Source organism: Giraffa tippelskirchi, chromosome 6, assembly GCF_054371585.1.
Source record: "Giraffa tippelskirchi isolate mGirTip1 chromosome 6, T2T-mGirTip1v1.2.pri, whole genome shotgun sequence".
Lineage (NCBI taxonomy): Eukaryota > Metazoa > Chordata > Mammalia > Artiodactyla > Giraffidae > Giraffa > Giraffa tippelskirchi.
The window spans coordinates 121,094,246-121,119,181 of NC_137280.1; the positions used below are offsets into that span (position 1 = coordinate 121,094,246).

Sequence of the window (24,936 nt, forward strand, 5' to 3'; positions counted from 1 at the left end):
AAGGGCTGCAAGAATTCAATGGATTATTTATTAAACAGCCGGTCCTGCTTTGAGAGACCTTTTTTTTTTTCTTCCCCTTTTGAATGTTTAATAATGGTTCTCCTCTCGCAGGCTGTCTGTATAAAAGAAGTTAAACTATTGAAGAAATGATTTAACCATTTAAAAACTAATACACTTTAGAATTCTGATTTGAGATAAAGTGGAATTTTATTAACAAAGGGCAAATCTCATTTTCACAAAGTGGATATGTGTTCCTACTGGGAGGACAAAACCAAGTCTGGGAAAGTGTGGCTCCCTGTGATGATCAGCAGCCCAAGGTGAAAGTAATACAGTGCTCAGTGTCCTACTCGTGAAACCCAGAAGGATTTCCTTGCCCTCTGACCCCTTTCCTCCCCCGAAAGAAAAAAACCCAAGATGACTCAGAAAAAGATATATGTAAAAGTAATATCCCTCATATATGACTTTTGACCAGACCCTTGTGTAGATGAGCAAATATCTCCAAGTTATTTATTCACAATATTAGCTCACATCCATTGAGCACAGGGACTGTGTAGGGCATCTTACAGGTGAGACTCCCTTTTCCTCTGTAGAGCTCTGTGGGACATGTATAATGTTTTTCCTCATTTTTTCTTGAGAGTCCCTTGGGCTGCAAGATCATCAGTCCTGGGTTTTCATTGGAAGGACTGATGTTGAAGCTGAAACTCCAATACTTTGGCCACCTGATGCAAAGAGCTGACTCATTTGAAAAGACCCTGATGCTGGGAAATATTGAGGGCAGGAGGAGAAGGGGACGACAGAGGATGAGACGGTTGGATGGCATCACCGATTAAATGGACATGAGTTTGGGTAAACTCTGGGAGTTGGTGATGGACAGGGAGGCCTGGTGTGCTGCGGTTCATGGGGTCACAAAGAGTTGGACATGACTGAGCGACTGAACTGAACTGAACAGAGGGTCAGAGGAGTTGAGTAACTGCCAACATTAAACAGCTTCTAAGTATCAGTGTTGGCATCCAAATTCTGATCCATTTTCAAGGCACAAGTTTTGTTTTTTTTTTCCAAGCAATGCTTTGTGGTCTCCTAATATTTTTATTTTTATTAGTTACTTTGATAAAACTGTAGGAACTATCAACATACCTCTAATCATCAGTCCTAAAATGCTTAATAGTTGTGGGCTTTTTATTTTTTTAAACTTTTTATTTGGAATTGGGGAGGGGCTTCCTTGGTGGCTCAAATGGTGAAGAATCTGCCTACAATGCTGGATACCTGGGTTTGATCCCTGGGTCAGGAAGATCCCCTAGTGAAGGAAATGGCTACTCACTCCAGTATTCGTATCTGGAGAATTCCATGACCAGAAGAACCTGGTGGGCTACAGCCTATGGAGTCACAAAGATTCAGACACGACTGACACTTGTGCTTTTCATAGCCAATTAACAATATTGTGATAGTTTCAGGTGAACAGCAGGGGCACTCAGCCATACCTATACATGTATCCATTCTCCCCCAAACTCCTGTGCCATCCAGGCTGCCACATAACATTTAGCACAGTTCCTGTGCTATAGGGTAGGTCCTTGTTGGTTTTCCATTTTAAATATAGTAGTGTGTGTCTGTCCATCCCAAACTCCCCATCTGTGCCTTCCCCTCATCCTTCCAGTGGTGAGCTTTTTAAAAGGAAAGTATGAAGGAGTTTATTTAATAAAAAGTTTGAGTTCCTACCACCACATCTACCAACAATAATGCTGCTGCTAAGTCGCTTCAGTCGTGTCCGACTCTGTGTGACGCTATAGACGGCAGCCCACCAAGCTCTGCCGTCCCTAGGATTCTCCAGGCAAGAATACTGGAGTGGGTTGCCATTTCCTTCTCCAGTGCATGAAAGGGAAAAGTTAAAGTGAAGTCGCTCAGTCGTGTCCGACTCTTAGCGACCCCATGGACTATAGCCTACCAGGCTCCTCCGTCCATGGGATTTTCCAGGCAAGAGTACTGGAGTGGGGTGCCATTGCCTTCTCCACCAACAATAATGACAGCACCACAAAAACAGTTTTGTTTATCATAAACCAACACAAAATACTGATGTAGAATCGCAGCACTGAAATAATCATGCATAGTAATTATTATGGTCAGAAATTTTACTTATGATTTTATAATATATAAATTTAGGGTTTTTTTTTTTTTTTTGACATTTGCTATACCACCAACTCTCTTTCAGGATGTTGGTCCAGAGAACTGTTTATTTTATTTTACAAAAAATGTAGAAAAACAGTAATAAACTGAGGATAAGACACCTTGGAAATTATAGAGCTCCCTGAGAATTATAGCCTTTGTAAAAAGGAAATAAAAAAGGGAGAGGAGTCGTTGTACTATATTCAATACTGACTACATAAGATTGGCTCCAGAGAATGGTTGTTTTTCTTTATCTAAATACTTTAAACATGTGGATTAAAATGGATAAAGGTTTTTACTCATCTTGTAGTCAACATATGGATACAATATGTTTTTTTAGAAGGGTGCTATTCATGCAGAGATAGGTTATGAAGACCTTTCACACAATCATTTCTATTAACCTTCTTCTCATCATCATGTAACTATTTTAGGTGATAAGAATAATTGCAAGATCCTTTCAGCTTCAATCCTGTGCTGTCTGCCCACTTCTGCATTATTCCAGTTTTTATTATTTATTATTCAGTGTTTATTGTTCCACAGATAGAAGCCAGCTTAGAAGTGTTCGTGCTATCTGTATGTATATTCTCACCTTTATTAGAACTTTCTTGCTGCCCTTTGAAAATGCTCTTCTCCTGCCTCAGGGCTCTTGCACCTGCTGTTATGTTTCCCTGGACTGTTCTTAGCTAAGATACTTGCATCATTCTCTTCCTCATCAACTTCAGGCATGCTGTTTAAATTGCGCCACCTAGCAATCCTTATTTCTCCTCTCCTTTCTTACTTTTCTCCATAATGCTTACATACCTCTGACATATTTTCATTATCAATTTCCTCTCACTAAATGCAGGCTCCAAGAATGTAGAGATTTTTGTTGGTTTTATTCACTGCTCTATCTCCAGCATTTCAAACTAGTAAGCCTGGCACATAGTAAGTGTTCAGTAAAGGTTTGTTTAATATATTATAAATAAATGTGTGTTATGGGTAGAAAAACCAAGATGAAAGATGATGTGTGTACTCATTAGAATGCAATTTCCATGAGGGTGGATAGACATTCAGTATACCTTTATGGATTGGGTGGATCAGAGCTCATTAATAAAATGATTGGAAATATTATTAAGTTTTTAAAGGAGAGATGAAAAGAAGAAAAAACAAGAGATAGAATGAATATGTATTTGTACTTCAGAGCTCACTTTCATTTTACAGTGGTTTTTACAAATATTATATGTATCTTATTAAGGTTAAAGCCACAATTTCAAATAAAATTTGCAATTCCCCCATGACAGAAAATCACATTGTGAGTAAATATAGCTTATTATGAAAACTCATACACAGTCCTTGTCAGCTGCCTTTTTAAAAAATGTGTCAGTTGGTTTAAAGTGAGGTGCATTTAATGGTATGCCTTCTAAGTCTTAGCTTAACTGAGCATATTCTCTATAGATGTATTATAGTCATATATAATCCAACACCTATTTAATCAGCAGAGAAAATAAGAAAGATTACTCTGGCAAAGGTCATTCTTTGTAGACCCAGAGACAAAACGGACACTTCAACTTTATCGTGAACCAACCATCATCTGCCTGGGAGGGTGCAGAGAAAGGGAAAAATGTAAGATGAATTATAATGGTGAACAGGACACTAGCATTTGAAGTGCCTGTTTATTACAAAAATGGGAAAGCTTCAAAGTTATTCTTTCTGCTGGCTGGGAACCAGAGCTAAACAGAGAGAGGAAAATTGCCTTTGATGGAAGCATGTGGCCAGCAGCCACTGGTATGCTGTAAAAGCAGAAATAGACATTGTGAGATACAGAGGATCACTGTCTGACCCAGAGTTATCTTTAAATATATTAAGGCACATTTCTTAACATGGGGAAATATTAACAATGCTATGAATTTCTTTAGAATTTGAAATTTAGACCCTTAGATGTTTAAATAATCAAAAGTATTCAGCCATAAGACAGTACAAGGTAGAACATAATACCTGAAGAGGATAGTTAAGTTAAAAGTAGGAGGGCATTATGGGTGGTGAAATATTAAGATTAGTCAGCAGATAATTAGTTTGAAGAAGGAATCTTAGTTAGCCCAGGAAAAATGGGCAGTTAGACCAACACTTCAGATGAGGTCCCTGTGATCCATTCATTATATTATTGTGAAAATAAGCCTGAGAGCTGCTAGCTCCCAGCCTGTTTCTAAGGGAGGCGTTTACTTCCTGACTCCTTGTGAGCAAGCTTGGGAATTTGATTTTCTTTGGTCAGTGAAATGTAAGCGGGAATGACATACGACATTCTTCCCTAGCAAAAGCTTAAAGAGCCATCCTGAGATTCTACCTCTTTCTTTCCCCTCTACTGTGACATCATGTTATCCCACATAGGGACTGTTCTTCAGTCTTAGTCCCCAAATGAAAGGGGAATGTAGTATATTCATAGCCAGTTCATAGAGATATAATTGTGAGCCAGAGAATCAGTCTTTGCTTTGTAAGCCAGTGATGCTGGGAGTCTTGTTATTGTTGCACAACTTAGCCTAAGCTGACTAACATTGTCTCCATATCTGTGAAGGGCATTGAAAAATAGTCTGGTTTTCTCTGAGAACATTCTCAGAGGAGTGGTGTCACGGCTTAGACAGAGAACAGAGTTCTAAGGATTCAAGGTTTTTCCTGGTGTGCCACCATCTCAGAATTAACTGGGAGCTGATGAAACCTGCAAATTCCCAGACCTCATGCCAGAATTAGTAAATCTGAATCTCTGAAGCTTGGACCTGTGTGACTGCATTTTCCCAGACTACTTAGATGATCCCTGAATAAACCCCAGTCAGAGAACTGCTGGCCAAGATGTTGACCTGAGTCTGAACGGCTAGAGGAGAGAGGTAGTGAATAAGAAATTAGAAAACTTATCTTCAGAAGTCTTGAGATTGGGCCTGGTTTTGCCGCTCATTAGCTTTGGGATCCTGAGCTAGTCAGTTAAGTTCCAGTACTTGGGTTTCACATGGCTTTCCATGGTGCTGTGATACCACAGTATGAAAATGCTTTGTAAACTGAAAAACACTTTGCATATCAAGATACTGTGTTCTTGTCAAGATATTATTTGCATGGGGGAAGGGGTAGCTTTGCTCTAGTGACATTGGGAACTTCTGAGACCATATACTGAATCAAGATTGAAATCAGCAGCATAGCATTGGAAAGCAGGCACAGCCTAGTCAATGCTAATTTTATTTTGCTCTTTTAGTAACAAGTAGGAAAATGAATTAGGGATTATTCATGTCTAAAAGGTGGCTTAATGTCTTGAGTCCATCAGGTTTAAGCTGCAGAACTGAGAAGACAGATGCATCTCGGCTATTTCAGTTGAGAATCCCAGATACTTGGAGAAGCCAAGGAGGGAGAACCTGCCAAGTTGTTCTTAGACAGCTTAGTAAAGGAAAGGTAAAAGCTCCTCTAAGCTCCTCCCCATCCCTGCTAAGATAGGGCATTTACTGAGTACTCATCAGTGCTCAGCATGTGCTAAGCACTTTAATTGAGGCTTCACAATAGTTCAGAGAGATAAGTATTTTGGCCCACTTTTACAGGTAAAGAAACTGAAGCTTGGCACGATAAAGTTACTTGTTTGTCTAAAGTAACTTCCCTAATAAATGACAGGGGCATGATTGTAACCACATTTTTGCCTGACTCCTGAATTTTGCTCTCAATCACTACGGTTAGTTCCTCTCTACGAAACATATACAGTTATTGTTGTTGAAAAGATGAATGCACAGGCATGTATTGCTTTTATAATCAGAAAAAAATAAAAGTGACATTTGGGACCAATGAAACTCAAAGCTCAAATACCAGGACATTCTACCTAGCTAGAATAAACAAAAACTATAGTACAATAAATTGTAGAGTCTAGTAACTCTCATAAAACCAACATCTTACCTTATATTATCGTAAGTGTAAAACAAAAAGACACCCTACAGAATGGGAGAAAATATTTACAAATGATGTGACCAACAAGGTATTCAATTTCCAAATATACGAACAACTCATACAACTTACTATAAAAAAACAATGTAATTAAAAATGAGCAAAAAAGCTAAATAGACATTTCTCCAAAGAAATAGTTATTTACAATAACCAAGACATAGAAGGAACCTAAATGTCCATCAAGAGATGAATAAAGAATATGTGACTATATATATATATATGTATATATATATATATATACATACATGTATGGAATGGAATGTTGTTGTTTAGTTGCTAAGTTGTGTCCCACTCTTATGACCCGATGAACTGTAGCCCACCAGGCTCCTCTGTCCATGGGATTTCTCAGGCAACAGTACTGGAGTAAGTTGCCATTTCCTTCTCCAGGGGATCTTCCTGACCTGGGGATCAAATTCTCATCTGCTGCATTGGCAGGCAGATTCTTTACCACTGAGCCACTGGGAAAGCCCTACTGGAATATTATTCAGCCATAAATATTATATGTGTGTGTGTGTGTATGTATATACATGTGCACACACATACATATATATGTATATACACACACACACATATGTAATGGAATATTGTGCCATTGTGCTCAGCTGCTCAGTTATGCCCAACTCTTTGTAACTCCATGGACTGCAGCCCACCAGGCTGCTCTATTCATGGGATTCTCCAGGCAAGAATACTGGACTGAGTTTGCCATTTTCTCCTCCAGGGGATCTTCCTGATACAGAGATATAACCCACATCTCCTGTGTCTCCTGCATTGGCAGGCGGATCCTTTACCACTGAGCCATCTGGGAACCCCATAATGAATATTTGTTGTTGTTTAGTCACTAAGTTGTGTCCAATTCTTTGTGACCACCATGGATTGCAGCACACCAGGCTTCCCTGTCCTTCACTCTCTCCTGAAGTTTGCTCAAATTCATATTCAATGAGTCGGTGATGTTGTCTAACCATCTCATCCTCTTTCGCTCTCTTCTCCTTTTGCCTTCAGTCTTTCCCAGCATCAGGATCTTTTCCAATGAGTTGGCTCTTTGCATCAGGTGGCCAAAGTATTGAAGCTTGAGCTTGAGCTTCAGCAGCAGTCCTTCCAATGAATATTCAGGGTTGATTTCCTTTAGGATTGACTGGTTTGATCTCCATGCTATCTAAGGGATTCTAAAGAGTCTACTCTAGCACATCAGTTCTTTAGCATTCAACCTTCTTTATGGTCCAGCTCTCACATCTGTACATGACTACTGGAAAAACCATAGCTTTGACCAAACAGACCTTTGTTGGTGAAGTGAAATCTCTGCTTTTTAATATGCTGTCAAGCTTTGTGATGGTCTTCCCTGATAGCTCAGTTGGTAAAGAATCTGCCTGCAATGCAGGAGACTCTGGTTCGATTCCTGGGTCAGGAAGATCCGCTGGAGAAGGGATAGGCTACCCACTCCAGTATGCTTGGACTTCCCTTGTAGCTCAGCTGGTGAAGAATCTGCCTGCAGTGCAGGAGACCTGGGTTCGATCTTCACAACCCCTGGAGAAGGGAAAGGCTACCCACTCCAGTATTCTTGCCTGGAGAATTCCAGGACTGTATAGTCCATGGGGTCACAAAAGAGTCAGACACGACTGAGCAACTTTCACTTTTTAGGGTTGTCGTAGCTTTCCTGCCAAGGAGCAAGTATCTTTTAATTTCATGGCTGCTGTCACCATCTGCAGTGATTTTGGAGCCCAAGAAAAAAAAACTTGTCACTGTTTCTACTGTTGCTCCATCTGTTTGCCATGAAGCGATGGGATTAGATGCCATGATCTTAGTTTCTTGAATGTTGACTCTTAAGCTAACTTTTTCACTCTTCTTTTTCACCTTCATCAAGAGGCTCTTTAGTTCCTCTTCACTTTCTCCTGTTAGAGTGGTGTCAATTGCGTATCTAAAGTCATTGATATTTCTCCCTGAAATCTTGATTCAAGCTTGTGATTCATCCAGTCTGGCATTTCACTTGATGTACTCTGTACATCAGTTAAATAAATGGGGTGATAATATATAGGCTTGTCATACTCCTTTCTCAATTTTGAACCAATCAGTTGTTCCATGTCCGGTTCTCACTGTTGCTTCTTGACCTGCATACAGATTTCTCAGGAGGCAGGTCAGGTGGTCTGGTATTCCCATCTCCTTAAGAATTTTCCACCGTTTATTGTGATCCACACAGTGAAAGGCTTTGGCATAGTCAGTGAAGCAGAAGTAGATGTTTTTCTGGAATTCCTTTGCTTTCTCACTCAGCTGTAAAAAAGAATGAAATAATGCCATTTGTAGCAACATGACGGACCTGGAAATTATCATATTAAGTAAAGTCAGACAAAGACAGGTATCATATGATGTCACTTATGTTTGGAATCTAGAAAAAGTGATACCAGTGAACTTATTTACAAAATAGAAGTAGACTTGCAGACATAGAAAACAAACTTAGGGTTACCAAAAGCAAAAGGGTGAGGAAGGATAAATTCAGAGTTTGGGATTAGCATATACATACTACTATATATAAAACAGGTAGAAAACAAAGACCTACTTGTAACACAGGGAATTATATTTAATATCTTGTAATAACCTATAATGAAAAAGAATATGTATGTGTATATATACAACTGTACATGTACAGTTGTGTGTGTGTGTGTGTGTATATATATATATAAACTGAATCACTGTTAGTATACCTGAAAGTAACACAACTTTGTTAATCAACTGTAGTTCAATAAAATATAATAGTAAGTGCAGAAATGCATGGCTGTTGTGTAACTGCCTTTAGATTTGAGTTGAAGAAATAAAAATCAATGTATCCTTCAAGGTTTTTTAATGTTGTCGGAATCTCGACTAAGCCCTAATAATGAAGGAAAAGAAAAACACATCCAGTGGAGCCAAGTCTTTTTACTGCAATTATAACCCATTTAAAATGGGCATCCTGTGTCTTCTTAAAATGCTTTCCTTGATTTGCTCATCACTATAACTCAAAATAATTCCTAAGGAAGGCATGCCAAAGAAAACAAAATGCCTTTTTAATCAGGAGAATAAAAATACTCACATTAGTATTTTAAAATGGCAACATTCCGAATTATAGTTAAGTACTTAAACGTCTGGTTATCTGTTATATTCTATACCTAATACAGGGCCAGGGCAAAGGAACTGCTCTGGCAGTAAAAAAAAAAAAAAAAAAAAAATCATGTGCTAATATATCAAAACATAATTAATAAAATATGAATTTCCTTTACATGATCTAATGCACCTTCATTTTTGGACCATTCTCTATCCACCAAACTCCTGTGACTCTAAATCTTTTAATTCACATAAAATAAAGCTAGTGCACAATACAGGCTACCATGTGGGAAAAGCTATATTGTCAAGAAATAGAGTACATAACGAAAAGTAATGAGGCCAAGCAAGAGCTTTACTGGACTTTAAAATTAATCCAAACTCATAATGACTGGTGACAGTTTGAGTTCTTAGAATTACTTAAGAATTCATTTAACCATTTTATTAGTCATTTTCTCAAACATATTTCAAAACATGCAGAAATTGTTTTTCTTTTTCTCTCCTTTTCCCTTCCCCTTCTCACTTTTCCTTCCTCTTTCCTTCTCACCTACCCCTCTGTCCCACCCTTCCTTCCTTTCTTTCTTCCATCCTTTCCTCCTTCCATTCTTTCTTTTATTCTTCCTTCCTTTTATTTTTTACCAGCAAAGGGGGAAAAGCATGATTCCTTTGAGAAGTATTACAGCAAAGGTAAAATGCTGCTAATAAAAACAGTCCCTTGCTCACACTAAATAATGTAAAGAATTCTGAGTGTCTACTGTTGCTTTTTTCAAAAAGAATATCACAGACTTGTTACTCATTCAGTTGCTGTTTTTTGAGCTCCTACTGCATGCTTAGCTATAGGCATTTTCCCCCTCGTATCCACACTTAGAGGGAGGTAGAATCTCGTATTCTTCACTGTGGAACTCTGGCTTTGGCACTCCTGAACCAAGACCTCTCTTGCTGAGGGGAGTCAGAGACAGATTCTCAAGGTCAAGAAAGGAGATTGTTCCCCTCTTTTCCATTTCACTTAGGTTCATTCTCATACTTCCACAAGTTGACATTCCTCCTCTGAACATTCCTGATCCTGAATACTGCTGGAGATCAGTAACCTATCCACTTGTCTCCTCTAGACTGGTATCTGAACAGTCATGAAATCATACCATCTGGCAACTTGGTTCCATTATAAATTCATGGTTACAGCTTCAACTGGGCCTTTAATGTGGACTTGTCTTGGCTCATCCAGTTCTTGCATCTGCAGAAGATGTCTAAATTTCCTTCCGTGCCCTTCATACTCTTAGCAGATGATATTATCTTAAAAAGAAAGTATAAGGCGTGGTCGAGCAGGTCCTGGCTCCTTATCTGCAAGCCTCTTTGCTTTCCTCCTCTCAACTCTACTTGTACTCTTCATTCTCTATCTTCCATCTTCTCAGGAACCATATGCTGTTAATTATTCCTGTGCTTCCCTGTATCATCAATGTGATATATCTTGATCTTCTTGGCAGTACTTTAGTGTGTTCTGTTTTCTCCCAAATTAAGAACATCTCTTCCTCAGCAGCCCTCCAGCCTCACTCTACTTCCTCTAATTTATTGTAATGCCATGTAAGGGATGGCGACTTTGTTGAGATAGCTAATGCAGGCTGGACGTTGAGGAAAACATGTGTCTTTAACCCTTTATAACACCTATAAGACTTCATAGACTGAGACTTGTATTAAAATGTTTGCTAATATATTCTGAGTTATTATATATACTCACAGTGGAAGTGAGAAATAGATTTAAGGGACTAGATCTGACAGATGGAGTGCCTGATGAACTATGGACAGACATTCGTGATATTTTACAGGAGACAGGAATCAAGACCATCCCCAAGAAAAAGAAATGCAAAAAAGCAAAATGGCTGTCTGAGGAGGCCTTACAAATAGTGTGAAAAGAAGAGAAGCAAAAAGCAAAGGAGAAAGGCAAAGATATACCCATTTAAATGCAGAGTTCCAAAGAATAGCAAGGATAGATAAGAAAGCCTTCCTAAGCAACCAATGTAAAGAAATAGAGAAAAACAACAGAATGGGAAAGACTAGAGATCTCTTCAGGAAAATTAGAGATACCAAGGGAACATTTCATGCAAAGATGGGCTCAGTAAGGGACAGACATGGTAGGGACCTAACAGAAGCAGAAGATATTAAGAAGAAGTGGCAAGAATACACAGAAGAAGTATACAAAAACGATCTTCATGGCCCAGATAATCATGATGGTGTGATCACTCACCTAGAGCCAGACATCCTGGAATGTGAAGTCAAGTGGGCCTTGGAAAGCATCACTACAAACAAAGCTAGTGGAGGTGATGGAATTCCAGTTGAGCTATTTCAAATCCTGAAAGATGCTGTGAAAGTGCTGCACTCAATATGCCAGCAAATTTGGAAAACTCAGGAGTGGCCACAGGACTGGAAAAGGTCCGTTTTCATTCCAATCCCCAAAAAAGGTAATGCCAAAGAATGCTCAAACTACCGCACAATTGCATTCATCTCACACGCTAGTAAAGTAATGCTCAAAATTCTCCAAGCCAGGCTTCAGCAGTACATGAACCATGAACTTCCAGATGTTCAAACTGGTTTTAGAAAAGGCAGAGGAACCAGAGATCCAATTGCCAACATCCGCTGGATCATCGAAAAAGCAAGGGAGTTCCAGAAAAACATCTATTTCTGCTTTATTGACTATGCCAAAGCCTTTGACTGTGTGGATCACAATAAACTGTGGAAAATTCTGAAAGAGATGGGAATAGCAGACCACCTAACCTGCCTCTTGAGAAACCTGTATGCAGGTCAGCAAGCAACAGTTAGAACTGGACATGGAACAACAGACTGGTTCCAAACAGGAAAAGGAGTACGTCAAGGCTGTATATTGTCACCCTGCTTATTCAACTTATATGCAGAGTACATCATGAGAAACACTGGACTGGAAGAAACACAAGCTGGAATCAAGATTGCCAGGAGAAATATCAATAACCTCAGATATGCAGATGACACCACCCCTATGGCAGAAAGTGAAAAAGAACTAAAGAGCCTCTTGATGAAAGTGAAAGAGGAGAGTGAAAAAGTTGGCTTAAAGCTCAACATTCAGAAAACTAGAATCATGGTATCTGGTCCCATCACTTCGTGGGAAATAGATGGGGAGACAGTGGAAACAGTGTCAGATGTTATTTTTTGGGGCTCCAAAATCACTGCAGATGGTGATTGCAGCCATGAAATTAAAAGACGCTTACTCCTTGGAAGGAAAGTTATGACCAACCTAGACAACATATTAAAAAGCAGAGAAATTACTTTGTCAACCAAGGTCCGTCTAGTCAAGGCTATGGTTTTTCCAGTGGTCATGTATGGATGTGAGAGTTGGACTATAAAGAAAGCTGAGCACTGAAGAATTGATGCATTTGAACTGTGGTGTTGGAGAAGACTCTTGAGAGTCCCTTGGACTGCAAGGAGATCCAACCAGTCCATCCTAAAGGAGATCAATCCTGGGTGTTCATTGGAAGGACTGATGTTGAAGCTGAAACTCCAACACTTTGGCCACCTCATGCGAAGAGTTGACTCATTGGAAAAGACCCTGATGCTGGGAAAGATTGAGGGCAGGAGGAGAAGGGGACAACAGAAGATGAGATTATTACATAGCATCACTGATTCAATGGACATGGGTTTGGGTGGACTCTGGGAGTTGGTGATGGACAAGGAGGCCTGGCGTGCTGCGGTTCATGGGGTTGCAAAGAGTTGGACATGACTGAGCAACTGAACTGAACTGTACTGAATGTATTCTGAAATGACACTTCCATTCCTATCAACAAAATCAGCAAGCTCAATAAAATAAGTTATTAAAGACTGCTAGAAGTCAATATCATGCAAGACATTTGCTTCATGCTCAGTCATGTCTGACTGTTTGTGACCCCATGGACTGTAGCCCACCAGGCTCCTCTGCCCAGGGAATTTTCCAGGCAAGAATACTGGAGTAGCTTACCATTTGTACTGCAGAGAATCTTCTAACCCAGGGATTGAACTCACATCTCTTGTGTCTCCTGCATTGGCAGGCAGATTCTTCATCAACAGCACCTTAAAGTCAACCTTTATGCAAGACATGTCTTTCTTTATTTCTCCTCAATGGCACATGTTGGATTGGCCAAAAAGTTAGTTTGGCTTTTTCCATAAGATAGGTGTAGTAGTACTTAGTTGTCTTTAACTTCATTTGAAACAGTTTTATTAGATTGTATTGTGACAAGTGTTATATCAGTGTGCATTTAAAAAACTTATCGAAATTGGTGAATTTTTGTGTAGCCATTTTCATATTGAAGATGGAAGATAAAAAGCAACATTTTTGGCATATTATCATTTATTATTTCAAGAAAGGTAAAAATGCAAGTGAAATACAAAATAAGAATTGTGCAGTGTTTGGAGATGGTGCTGGGACTGCTCAAACCTGTGGAAAGTGATTTGAGAAGTTCTGTGCTAGAAATTTCCCAACTGGACAGTGCTCAATGGTCGAGTAGACCAGTTAAAGTTGATAATGGTCAGATCGAGACATTAAATGAGAACAATCAATGTTAAACCATGCAGGAGATAGCCGACATACTCAAAATATCCAAATCAAGTGCTGAAAATCATTTGTACCAGCTTGATTATGTTAATCACTTTGATGTTTGGGTTGCACAGAAGTTAGAAAAAAACCCTTCTTGACTGTATTTCTGCATGTGATTCTCTACTGAAATGTAATGAAAACATTCTGCTTTTAAAACAGATTGTGTTGGGCGATGAAAAGTGAATACTGTACAATAATGAGGAATGGAAGAGATCGTGGAATAAGCAAAATGAACTACCACCAACCACAGCAAAGTCCAGTCTTCATCCAAAGAAGTTGATTTTGTGTATATGGTGAGATTGGAAGGGAGTCCTCTATTATGAGCTCCTTTTGGAAAACCAAACAATTCTAACTAGTACTGCTTCCAGTTAGATCAATTAAAAGCATTTGACAAAAAACAACTAGAATTTGTCAACAGAAAACACATAATCTTCCACGAGGATAACGCAAGACTGCATGTTCTTTGATGATCAGGCAAAAACTATTATAGCTTGACTGGGAAGTTCTGATTCATCCACCATATTCACCATACATTGCATCTTCAGATTTCCATGCATTTCAGTCTTTAAAAATTCTTTTAATGGAAAAAATTTCAATTCCCTGGAAGACTGTAAAAGACACCTAGAACAGTTCTTTGCTCAAAAAGATAAATTTTGGGAAGATAAAATTATGAAGTTGCCTGAAAAATCACAGAATGTAGTGGAACAAAATGAATACCTTGTTCAATAAAGTTCTGGTGAAAACGAAAGATGATGAAAAATATGTATTTTATTGTCTCTTTAAAGCCAAAGGAACTTTTGGTCAACCTGATATTTGAATGGAAATTATTCATTTCATCATGGAGAAAAAGGAAGAATTTAACTTGAAGAATGCGTAAGAAAAGGCAGTGTCAGGGTGCATGGTTCATGGCCAGCCTGGACTCAAAAGATCTAAAGAATAGAACTTTTAAAATCTAATTTCCAGTGAATCAGTAGAATAACATTTTTTCTTTCTACTCTGAACTCTGGTAAAAGCCTATAGCTAACTTTGTTAAAATTGTTCTAGTGAAGACAAATAAAATAAATATGGAGAGAAAAAAAATCTGAGTACCAAAGTAAAATTGCTTCTGATAGTTTAGAATGAGCTTTGGATTTGGATATGTTCTGCAACTCCATTTCCATATCCCATAGCTTCACCCACTTAGGGAGGTGTGGCTCTCAACTGTAGGAAGCCCAAGCTCTAGAGCTCAGTTGAGAAAGCCTCAGTCCTCTCTTTATACCTGCAGCTGGAAGCTAGAGCACATGGAGAGGATGAATGTTTATAATTTGAGGCTGGGCTCTCATTCCACATCGGAGAATTGGCTTTTTTCAGCTATCAGTATCAAACACAGAATAAATGGCCTCATAACACTTTCACTGTTGCTAATAGTAGTAATAAATTCAGATTTTATACTGACCTCTGTCCCAAAGCACTTCACAAGCATTAAGAGAAGTACAAACTTCCACAAAGATTGCTTTATACAGTCAAAAGCCATTTCCTATGAAATGAAAGGCACTTGCTGTTTAACAGCCCACGGATACATTAGACAACAGTTTAAGGCAGGATTATCCAATTGTAACCGAAGGCAGAATTGATTTAAGTCGAGAATGCTGTTTACCTCAAACGCTCCTGATCTCCATTTTACATCCCCTGTGCAGGGACATTAAGGAGTCCTGTTATTGCACATATCTCCGGGTTCCAGCCTGAGTCCTTTTTGGGGAACCAGTGCAGGTGGTACAAATCCCTACGTGGAAAGGTATTTACTTGACTCCTGGTCCCAGACTGCTGGGTTAACCAATGATTTTACTCTTTGTTTTCGTCTTGTTTTGCTAGTCAGTCGGTTCAGAGGCTCAACTAACTTGGCCGTCTTTCCCTTTTCCAGTCCTCAGCTTTCTCCTGGTATAATCCCTTTACACCTGGGATAGAGCAGTGTTTCTTGCCCAACATTTTTCAACAACCACAGTGCTGAGAAACAGTTATAAAAAATGGTTTTAATTGTGACACTGAGGTGTTCTCTCTTTTGGAGACTTTTCATCATCTACAAACAAATTAAAGACTCTGAGAATTCCTGTAGTAGGTACTGGATGAACTTTGCTTAAATCAGCATTTCCTAGACAAATTCAGTGACATTCTTTTCTCCCTCTTTTGTAAAACAAATATTATCTGGCAAAACTTAAGCTCCAAGGAACACTCTTTCAAAAATGCTGTTTTACAGTGTCTCACACATTGATTTAACTACTTCCAGGTTTTCTCATCTATAAACAAAAATGTTATTAGACTGGAACTTTTCTGATTTCCTTGTCAGTTTCAAAATAACCTGCATATAATGCAAAATGTAATGCTGGAGGAAGTCATTCTCAAGGTGACCCTAAGTATATAAAATTGCAAAATTCTCAGTGTACACTTTTCAGTAAAGTCTCACCAATATTTCAATTGCTTTTTCTCTGCTAAGAACTAGAACTCTATTGTCAATAAAATCTAAGATTTTTTTGGTAGAGGGATTTTGCCATTGCCATGCCATGTGTGCTCTTAGTCGTGTCCAACTCTTTGCAACCCCATGGACTGTAGCCCGCCAGGCTCTTCTGTCCATGGACTTTTCCAGGCAGGAAACTGGAGTGGGTTGCTATTTCCATCTCCAAGGGATCTTCTTGACTCAGAGATCAAAACTGCATCTCTTGCTCCTCCTGCATTGGCAGGTGGATTCTTTTATTAGCTGGCAAACACAGGAACTGAACCAGAATTCTCCTGAGGAGAGTATGTTCTATATCTCTTCTCTCCTAGATTTTAATTTATCAAACTTCTGGATATTAGTCATACCAATAGACTCCATACACTACCTAAAATTATCTCAATGTGAATCCTGAATTAGTGATGGATACAGACTAGAATTCTCATTTTGATCTTTAGCAGTCACAATAAGACAAAACCTCTGTCTTTGGCATATAACAAATGAGCACATCAAACAAGCCTAATAGGATTCAAGGAGAGACATCTCAATTTTTTCTTTAGATCTCTGGATTATTTCGACACATGCATTCCAGTGATGATTTGGGGGAATTTAGACAGGTATTTTCTTCAAGGATAATGGAATACTTTGGGCCATGGAGGGTCCACATACAGCAACTGCTACTCATTGAAATGTGAGAACCACTAAGAGATCCTTGGCATTTAAAATACGTACTTCACTCGTCTTTTTCCTTCCTTTCTTACCTCAGATTTGACGGATACTGAATTGGTTGGCAAGAAATTTTCTAAAGGGTATGTGAGAAAGGAAGTACCTTGGGGGCATCAATCCATTTAACAATATTGCATTGGGCCCCTATGGCAGACTAAGTGCTTAGTGCTGGAGACACAGAAGTGGATGAGAAGGCATATCCAGGCATGGTTCCCTCTTGTGAGCTAGGAGTGTGAAGGAGGACTGAGATGGTGATCGCTAAAACACATTGCCAACTCTGTGACTTCAAACTAAGATAGTCTCTGAAGGGAAGGGGTGTGTTTCTCTGACAGCATACATTCAAGGGACCTGATCTAGAACAACAAGGGCATAGACTTCTCAAGTAGGATATACAAAGATTTTGTGGATAAATAAGAGATCCCTGAGTTGGAAGGAATATTCCAGGCAAAGGAAAACATGAACCAGTGTGCAGTGGAATGAAGGGTACTTACAGTATGTGCAAGGAGTAACACGTTATTTTGGGGTACATAGTTCTTGGATAAGTTTGTACATCTTTTGAGGTACATTTTTAGTTGGGAAAGAGGACAGAAGGTGGTTGAGAGGAGACTGAAAAACAGGGAAGAGGTAGATCAAGGAAGTGCTTGGGTTCTGTGCTGAGGAGAGGCATAGCTGCTGCATGGAGTGTTCAGCGCCCATGCAGAGATGGCCAGTCAACTGCAGTTATAGTTACTGCTGAGTCCAGAAACTTCAGCCCAGAAATATGCTGTAATTTACTTAGGAATGGTTCTTGAGGTTAAGCCTATTTGCCATTCCTGTTGTAAACAGTGAGATAAGATTATTCTTTTTTAAGCACTGTGGGTATATGATTAGCAATGCTTTAGGAGGATCAGTGACCACAGGATTGATTGTAGAGGAGAGAGAAAGAGTAGGAAACCAGTTACAAAGAACCTCAAGTAATTCTGTTAATTATTGAGTCATTATTATTGAGTATTCATGTATATTTATGTGTAATAATCTTGTTTAGACTTCCTCCTAACATCATTAAAGTATTGTTATTCCTGTTTTATAGATAAGGAAAGTGAACTTAACAGTGGTTTACTAGTTAGGCCCTGGTCATGTCGGTAGAAAGTGGCAGAGCTGGACTGGAATTTTGCAAGACTGGAAATTTCATGGCCCTTACTCATTTATTTGGCTTCATTTCCTACCACCTCCTCCCTACCTTTCTGTGTTCTAGTCATAAGATGTTCTTTCAGTAGGCACTCCCTTACTGTAGAGCCTTTGCAAAAACATGCATTTATCTTTCTCTAGAACAACCTTTATCCTTCTTCATCTTCTCACCTCCTTCTGATCAGTCTTTCAGCTAAGACGTCATTTCTTCAGGGAAGTCGTCCCTAAAGATTTCTGCAGCACTCTTCATTTCCTTCAAACTCCTCACCTCCTTTTGTGCAAACACATTTACTTATGTCATAGTATAATTAATGTCTGTCTTCCCAGTGATCTAAGTTCCTTGAAAGCAAGAACTGCAGTGACCACTTGTCCCAAGAGGACAAGATATGATTTAGGTGAACACTATACATGTATTAAATCAACTACTCTATATCACTTTCATTTTATAGTTACCATTATACCTCCCACTCTGGTAAGAAGTAAAAGAAAGAACTGATAAACGGTTATAGAGTTATGAGCCCAGAAAATAAGAGTGAAAGTTTTGGGTAAAACATATTGATTTTCTTCTGTTCAAAAAAAAAAAAAAACATAATTAGCTGGATGCTCCTGGCAGCCCATAAATACAAGAAAGGCATCATTACACTTAGGTGATAAAAGAAGCTTTCTGGGATATTATTAAAAGAATTTGATTATGCCAGATTTCCTTAGGAAACCACTGGACAAATTAAATCACTTTAAATTCATTAAGTAAAATGAAAGGAGAGAGAGAGATGGGGCAATTCTTAAGCAAAAAGCATCAGCCAAAATGTTCTAATAGAAATAAAAACAGGCAACACAAATCCAAAAGACCAGAGAGGTCTGCCAAAGAGAACCATAACAGGTTCTTCAAATAATACTTAATACTTTTATCTACCACCAGAATATCAACTAGCCCCTCCAGTGTCTTCAGCTGTGACTCTTAGACCAAACAGTGAAAACACAAGGGTTGTTGTATGGCTGTACACAGTGTTTTCAGATTTGAATATGCAAAATGAATCTTAAAATACCTTTAAATCAGCTTAGAAAATTCCTTTTAGAAAAGATGTCTCTCTGAGGTATGATGCCTGTTTAGCAATTGGCTTTACTCATCAGAAAAGGTGTGTCAAATGTAGTGTGTTAAAAAAACAAAATTTTAAATTATAAAGTCATGTAAGGTCACTGTATGCATAAAAATGATACAAAAGTCTAAAAGTTAAAAAGTTATCCAGTTGTTGCTGTGCCACTGCCAATCTCACTGCCTGTGGAGATAACCCTAAAGATAGTCATTCTTAAAAAGTTTGTTGTGATCTCCACAGTTATGATCAACTGGTTTTTGACAAGGGTACCAAGAGGTTTCAATGGGGAGAGGATAATCTGTTTCACAAATGATGCTGAAACAGCTGAATATTCTCATGCAGAAGTACAAAGTTAGACCTCTTTCTCAGAGCATAAACAAAGTAAACTCAAAACAGATTATAAACCTAAACTATTTAAGGGCTAAAATGATTAATATGAAATATAAGAGTAAGTATTTGTGGCTTTAGGTTAGGCAAAGCCATTTTAGATATGGTGCCAAAAGCACAGAGTAGATGTAAGACAAAAAGACCAGTTTTAATCTATCACAATTAAACAGCTATTTGCAGATTTCTCATGAGAAAACATGGAGACAAGAAGACAGCAGACTAACTTTAAAATATTGAAAGAAAACAATTGAAGACCCAAAATTTTATAAACAATAAAAATATCCATCAGGAATAAATCCAAAGTAAAGTCATCATGAGATGGAGGAAAGATGGGAGAATTTGTTCCTACATCTTTGTTCTGCTAGAAGCACTGAAGGAAAATGACCCCAGAAGGAAGCTTAGAACTCTTAAGAATGAAGGAATAGTAACAGAAATGGTAAATATGAAAGATCATTTTTCTTCTCTTAAATTCTTTAACATTGCCATTTGAAAATTAAAAACATAATACTGTCCAGTGGGTTTTTTTGAATTAATGTATCTGACAGCCATAAGATGAAAGAAGAGGATAAAGGAAACTATAAGGTTAGAAGGCTTCCATATTTTGCTTGAACTGGTAAAATATTAACCCTAAGTAGAACTTTGAAAGTTAAATTTGTTTATATTTAATCCCTGAAAAAAGCCCACTAAAATTAAAAATAATTCAGATACATAATCAAATAGCTAATAAATAAATATGCAATAAAATATTCAAATAAGCCAAAAGACAAGAAATGTGGGACATAGAAACAAAAGAAGGGGGAACAAACAGAAAACTATAAATGGTAGACCTAAATGGCAACCCACTGTGGTATTCTTGCCTGGGAAATTTCATGGACAGAGGAGCCTGGTGGGCTACAGTCCTGGGGGTTGCAAAGAGTCAGACATGACTTAGTGACTAAAACAAACAAAACAAATTCAGTTATATCAATAACTATATAAAATGTAAGACATATAAATATCAATTAAGAGAAGTTTTCAGAATGAATAAAAAATAAGACACAAAGATCAGATGGTTTTTTACTAGGAATGAAAAGCTGAATCAACAACAAAAATCAATATACGTTATTCATCAATTAACAGACAAATGAAGAAAAAATTTCTAATCACAGAAACAGATACAAAAAAAAGCATTGGATAAATTTCAACATAAATTCTGATTAAAAAATTCTCAGCAAACTAGGAATAGAAAGGAACTTGCTCAGTCTGATAAAATGCAACTACCAGAATCCACAGATAGTATCATACCTGTTGGTGAAGGATTAAATATTTTCCCTCTAATTATCAGAAAAAAGAGGAGGTATGTTTTCTCTTGTCCTTTCTATTTAACATTGTACTAGAAGCTCTCGTCAATTGCAGTAATGCAAGAAAAATAAAAGACGTCTTGAATGGAAAGCAGGAAATAAAATTGTCTTTATTAATAGATTATATAAATATATATGTAGATAACACCTTCCCCCCAAAATGTCTTAGAACTAGTATGTGAATTTATGGAGTTTACAAGGGCTTCACTGACTCAATGGACATGAGTTTGAGTAAGCTCTGGGAGTTCGTGATGGACTGGGAGGCCTGGCATGCTGCACTCCGTGGGGTAGCAGAGTCAGACACGACTGAGTGACTGAACTGAACTGAGCTGAACAAGGGCTTCCCATGTGGCGCTAGTGGTGAAGAATCTGCCTGTCAATTCAGGAGACACAAGAGACATGGATTTGTTCCCTGGACCAGAAAGATCCAGTGAAGGAGGACTTGGCACCCCACTCCAGTATTCTTCCCTGGGAAATCTCATGGACAGGAGAGTCTGGCAGACTACAGTCTGTGGGGTCACAAAGAGTTGTACACGACTGAGCGCAGCACAGCATGGAGTTTACAGGATACAAAGTTGATATATAAAAACAAATTGTATGGTCAATAAATTGACTGTGTACTAGCAATGAACAAATAAACATTTAAAAAATATACTATGATTTACAAAGGCATCAGAAAACAAGAAATATTTATGTATAAATTTAACAAAACGTACTGGGACTAAAGCTGTAAGGAGCCATAATATACTGCTAGGTAGTGCATCACTTTTTTCTATGGTCCCCCACATTGATATATGTGAGTGAATTGTTTTCTTAAAAAAATCGCAGGGTTTTCTTTTGATTGTGCTGGGTCTTTGTTGCTGCACACAGGCTTTCTCTCGTTGCTGCAAGCGGGGGCTACTCCTCATTGCAATGCATGGACTTCTCATTGCTGTGGAGCATAGGCTGTAAGCACGTGGGCTTCAGTAGTTACAGCACAGGCTTAGTTGCCCCTCAGGATGTGAGATCTTCCCAGTCCAGGGATCAAACTCATATCCCCTGCAATGGCAGGCAGATTCGTAACCACTAGAACACCAGGGAAGTCCAAAATCTCAGTCTTTTAATTGTGTTATTTATTTCTGTCTGTCACTGAAAATACATTTCCTGGTATAAGTCACTCTAATTAAGCCAAATAGTTCTGGTAGAAAATAAGAGTTCTTCCCAGACAAGAGGATTAATTATATCATTAGCAGATTTAACAACAACCCTTTATGCAAGACTTTATGCAAGACAGCAAAAACAACACAGATGTAAACAACAGACTTTTGGACTATGTGGAAGAAGGCCAGGGTGGGATGATTTGAGAGAATAGCATTGAAATATGTATATTACCATATGTAACATAGATGGCTATATATTGTCTGTTGCTTATTTAACTTATATGCAGAGTACATCATACAAAATGCCGGGCTGGATGAAGCACAAGCTGGAATAAAGATTGCTGGGAGAAATATCAATAACCTCAGATATGTAGATGACACCACCCTTATGGCAGAAAGCGAAGAAGAACTAAAGAGCCTCTTGATGAAAGTGAAAGAGGAGAGTGAAAAAGTTGGCTTAAAACTCAACATTCAGAAAACTAAGATCATGGCATCTGGTCCCATCACTTCATGACAAATAGATGGGGAAACAATGGAAACAGTGAGAGACTTTATTTTTGGGGGCTCCAAAATCACTGCATATGGTGACTGCAGCCATGAAATTAAGATGCTTGCTCCTTGCAAGAAAAGCTATGACCAACCTAGACAGCTTATTAAAAAGCAGAGACATTACTTTGCCGGCAAAGGTCCGTCTAATCAAAGCTATGGTTTTTCCAGTAGTCATGTATGGATGTGAGGATTGGACCATAAAGAAAGCTGAGCACCAAAGAATTGATGCTTTTGAAGTGTGGTGTTGGAGAAGACTCTTGAGAGTCCCTTGGACTGCAAGGAGATCCAACCAATCCATCCTAAAGGAAATCGGTCCTGAATATTCATTGGAAGGACTGATGCTGAAGCTGAAACCCCAATACTTTGGCCACCTGATGCAAAGAACTTACTCATTGGAAAATACCCTGATGCCAGGAAAGATTGAAGGCAGGAGGAGAAGGGGATGACAGAGGATGAGATGGTTGGATGGCATCACTGACTCGATGGACATGTATTTGAGCAAGCTCTGGGAGTTGGTGATAGAGACAGGGAAGCCTGGCATGCTGCAGTCCATGGGATAGCAAAGAGTTGGACACGACTGAGTAACTGAACTGGACATAGATGACTGGTGCAAGTTTGATGCATGAAGCAGGACACTCAAAGCTGGTGCTCTGGGACAACCCAGAGAGATGGGGTGGGAGGGGTGTTCAGGATGAGGGGTCACATGTACACCCGTGGCTGATTCATGTCGATGTATGGCAAAACCCAACACATTATTATAAAGTCATTAGCCTCCAATTAAAATAAATAAATATATATATATATATATATATTTAAAAGGGCCCACTACTGTTCATTGAAACTCTATTCCTTCTAGAGAGGTGAAGTTTCTGGGATATCCACACTGATCTAAGAAATAATGTATGAGGCAAGGACTCCTGTGACATGTGGCAGAGAGGTAGATTTCCTGAAGGAAGTGAGGGAGAGAGTTACCTTTTTGCTACCTGTATTTGTCAGACTTCTCTGTACTGCTGAGACTTGACCAGGCAGCAGCTGTACCTGAGGTTTTGGTAGGAGGAGTGAGAGAAACCTTTGCCTTGCTTCTAGAGAATATGGGATGACTGGGACCTGGGCCTAACTATGAGGAAACTGGTTTGGAACAAGTGTTTTGGGACCTTAAAATAAGGCACAGTATTGAGGGAAAGGCGGTTTTAACTTAATGGGGTTGCTGTTTACTGAGTTCCTACATATTTTTGATAATGTTTTATATGCTAATAAGATATATTATGGAATGAGAGACCTTAACTTATAGTCTTATTGAAGCAGGAAAAACTAATCCAACCATGGAGAGTAAAACATTCACTGCAGATATTCAGACTTTACAAATATGTCTACTGCCTTAAAGAAAAAATGCCTGAGTACAGGAGAATTCAAGACAACCCTGTTCATTAAGTAAAGGCAGTGGCAGTGGTAAACTGAAGCAAAGCATGACTAAAATTTCTTGGGGCAGGTGCATGTTGGTGTCTGTCTTTAAAACACCTCTGCATCCCAAGATACTTCTTTACCTGAGCCCTTCTGATCCCCATTCAAACACTCTAGGCATCTTGAACCAGGGAAGGGAAGGAAAGGTAGTAGTAGAGAAAGGAGAGTGAGTGATAGTTGCTCATTCACGCCTGACTCTTTGCAACCCCACGGACTGTAGCCCGCCAGGCTCCTCTGTCCATGGAATTCTCCAGGCAGGATTACTGGAGTGGGTTGCCATTTGCTGCTCCAGGGTGAGGGAGAGAACGGAGAACACGGCGTCAAATGACACTGAGACTAGCGTTACATAGTATCCATAGTTGTCTTTATGAACTTCCGGGTACTCTCCCATGTGATGGTTTTGGTGGTCCTTGCCAAGTCATCTTCATTTGTCCACTCATATTTTGGGGGATGGAACATGCCCACTATTTAATTCTGAATATGTACCAAGTTGTCACTGTAGGCTGCCGATCTAGATTTCTGGCACAGGGTCACAGTTGGGGTACACCATGGGTGGTCATACAGTCTCTATCTGTTTGCTTTTCCATCTGAAAATCGATCACTAAAATCTCAAAACTTATTCTTAGACACGTATATAGACAACATGGACTCCTGTAGGTTATTGGAATGGAAAAGTGGGGGGAGGTTACAATGCTATGCCTTATTTGCAGAAATATCTTTCTGATGGGATTTGTAAGTTAAGCCACCCTGGAGGAATGCAGTTTTTTGTTTTTTTTTTTAAACAGGTTCCGTTCTGGCTTGCTAGGTAAACAGAACACTTCTCAAAGAAATTTATGTATTTATACGT

General features: G+C 38.8%; 1 protein-coding gene across 16 annotated transcripts in view; it reads left to right on the top strand.

The window, feature by feature from the left end:
* LOC145510158 (uncharacterized) overlaps positions 1–24,936 on the top strand; it is a 735,177-nt gene that overhangs the window by 239,687 nt on the left and 470,554 nt on the right. For 8 of the 16 annotated variants that reach the window (XR_014056837.1, XR_014056825.1, XR_014056827.1 and 5 more), the window contains one exon: positions 13,919–14,507. The exons of the other annotated variants lie outside the window; for them this stretch is intronic. The gene's annotated coding sequence lies outside the window, so the exon portion shown is untranslated. Of the gene's footprint in view, positions 1–13,918; positions 14,508–24,936 lie in introns of those variants that run through there. 16 annotated transcript variants of the gene reach the window in all.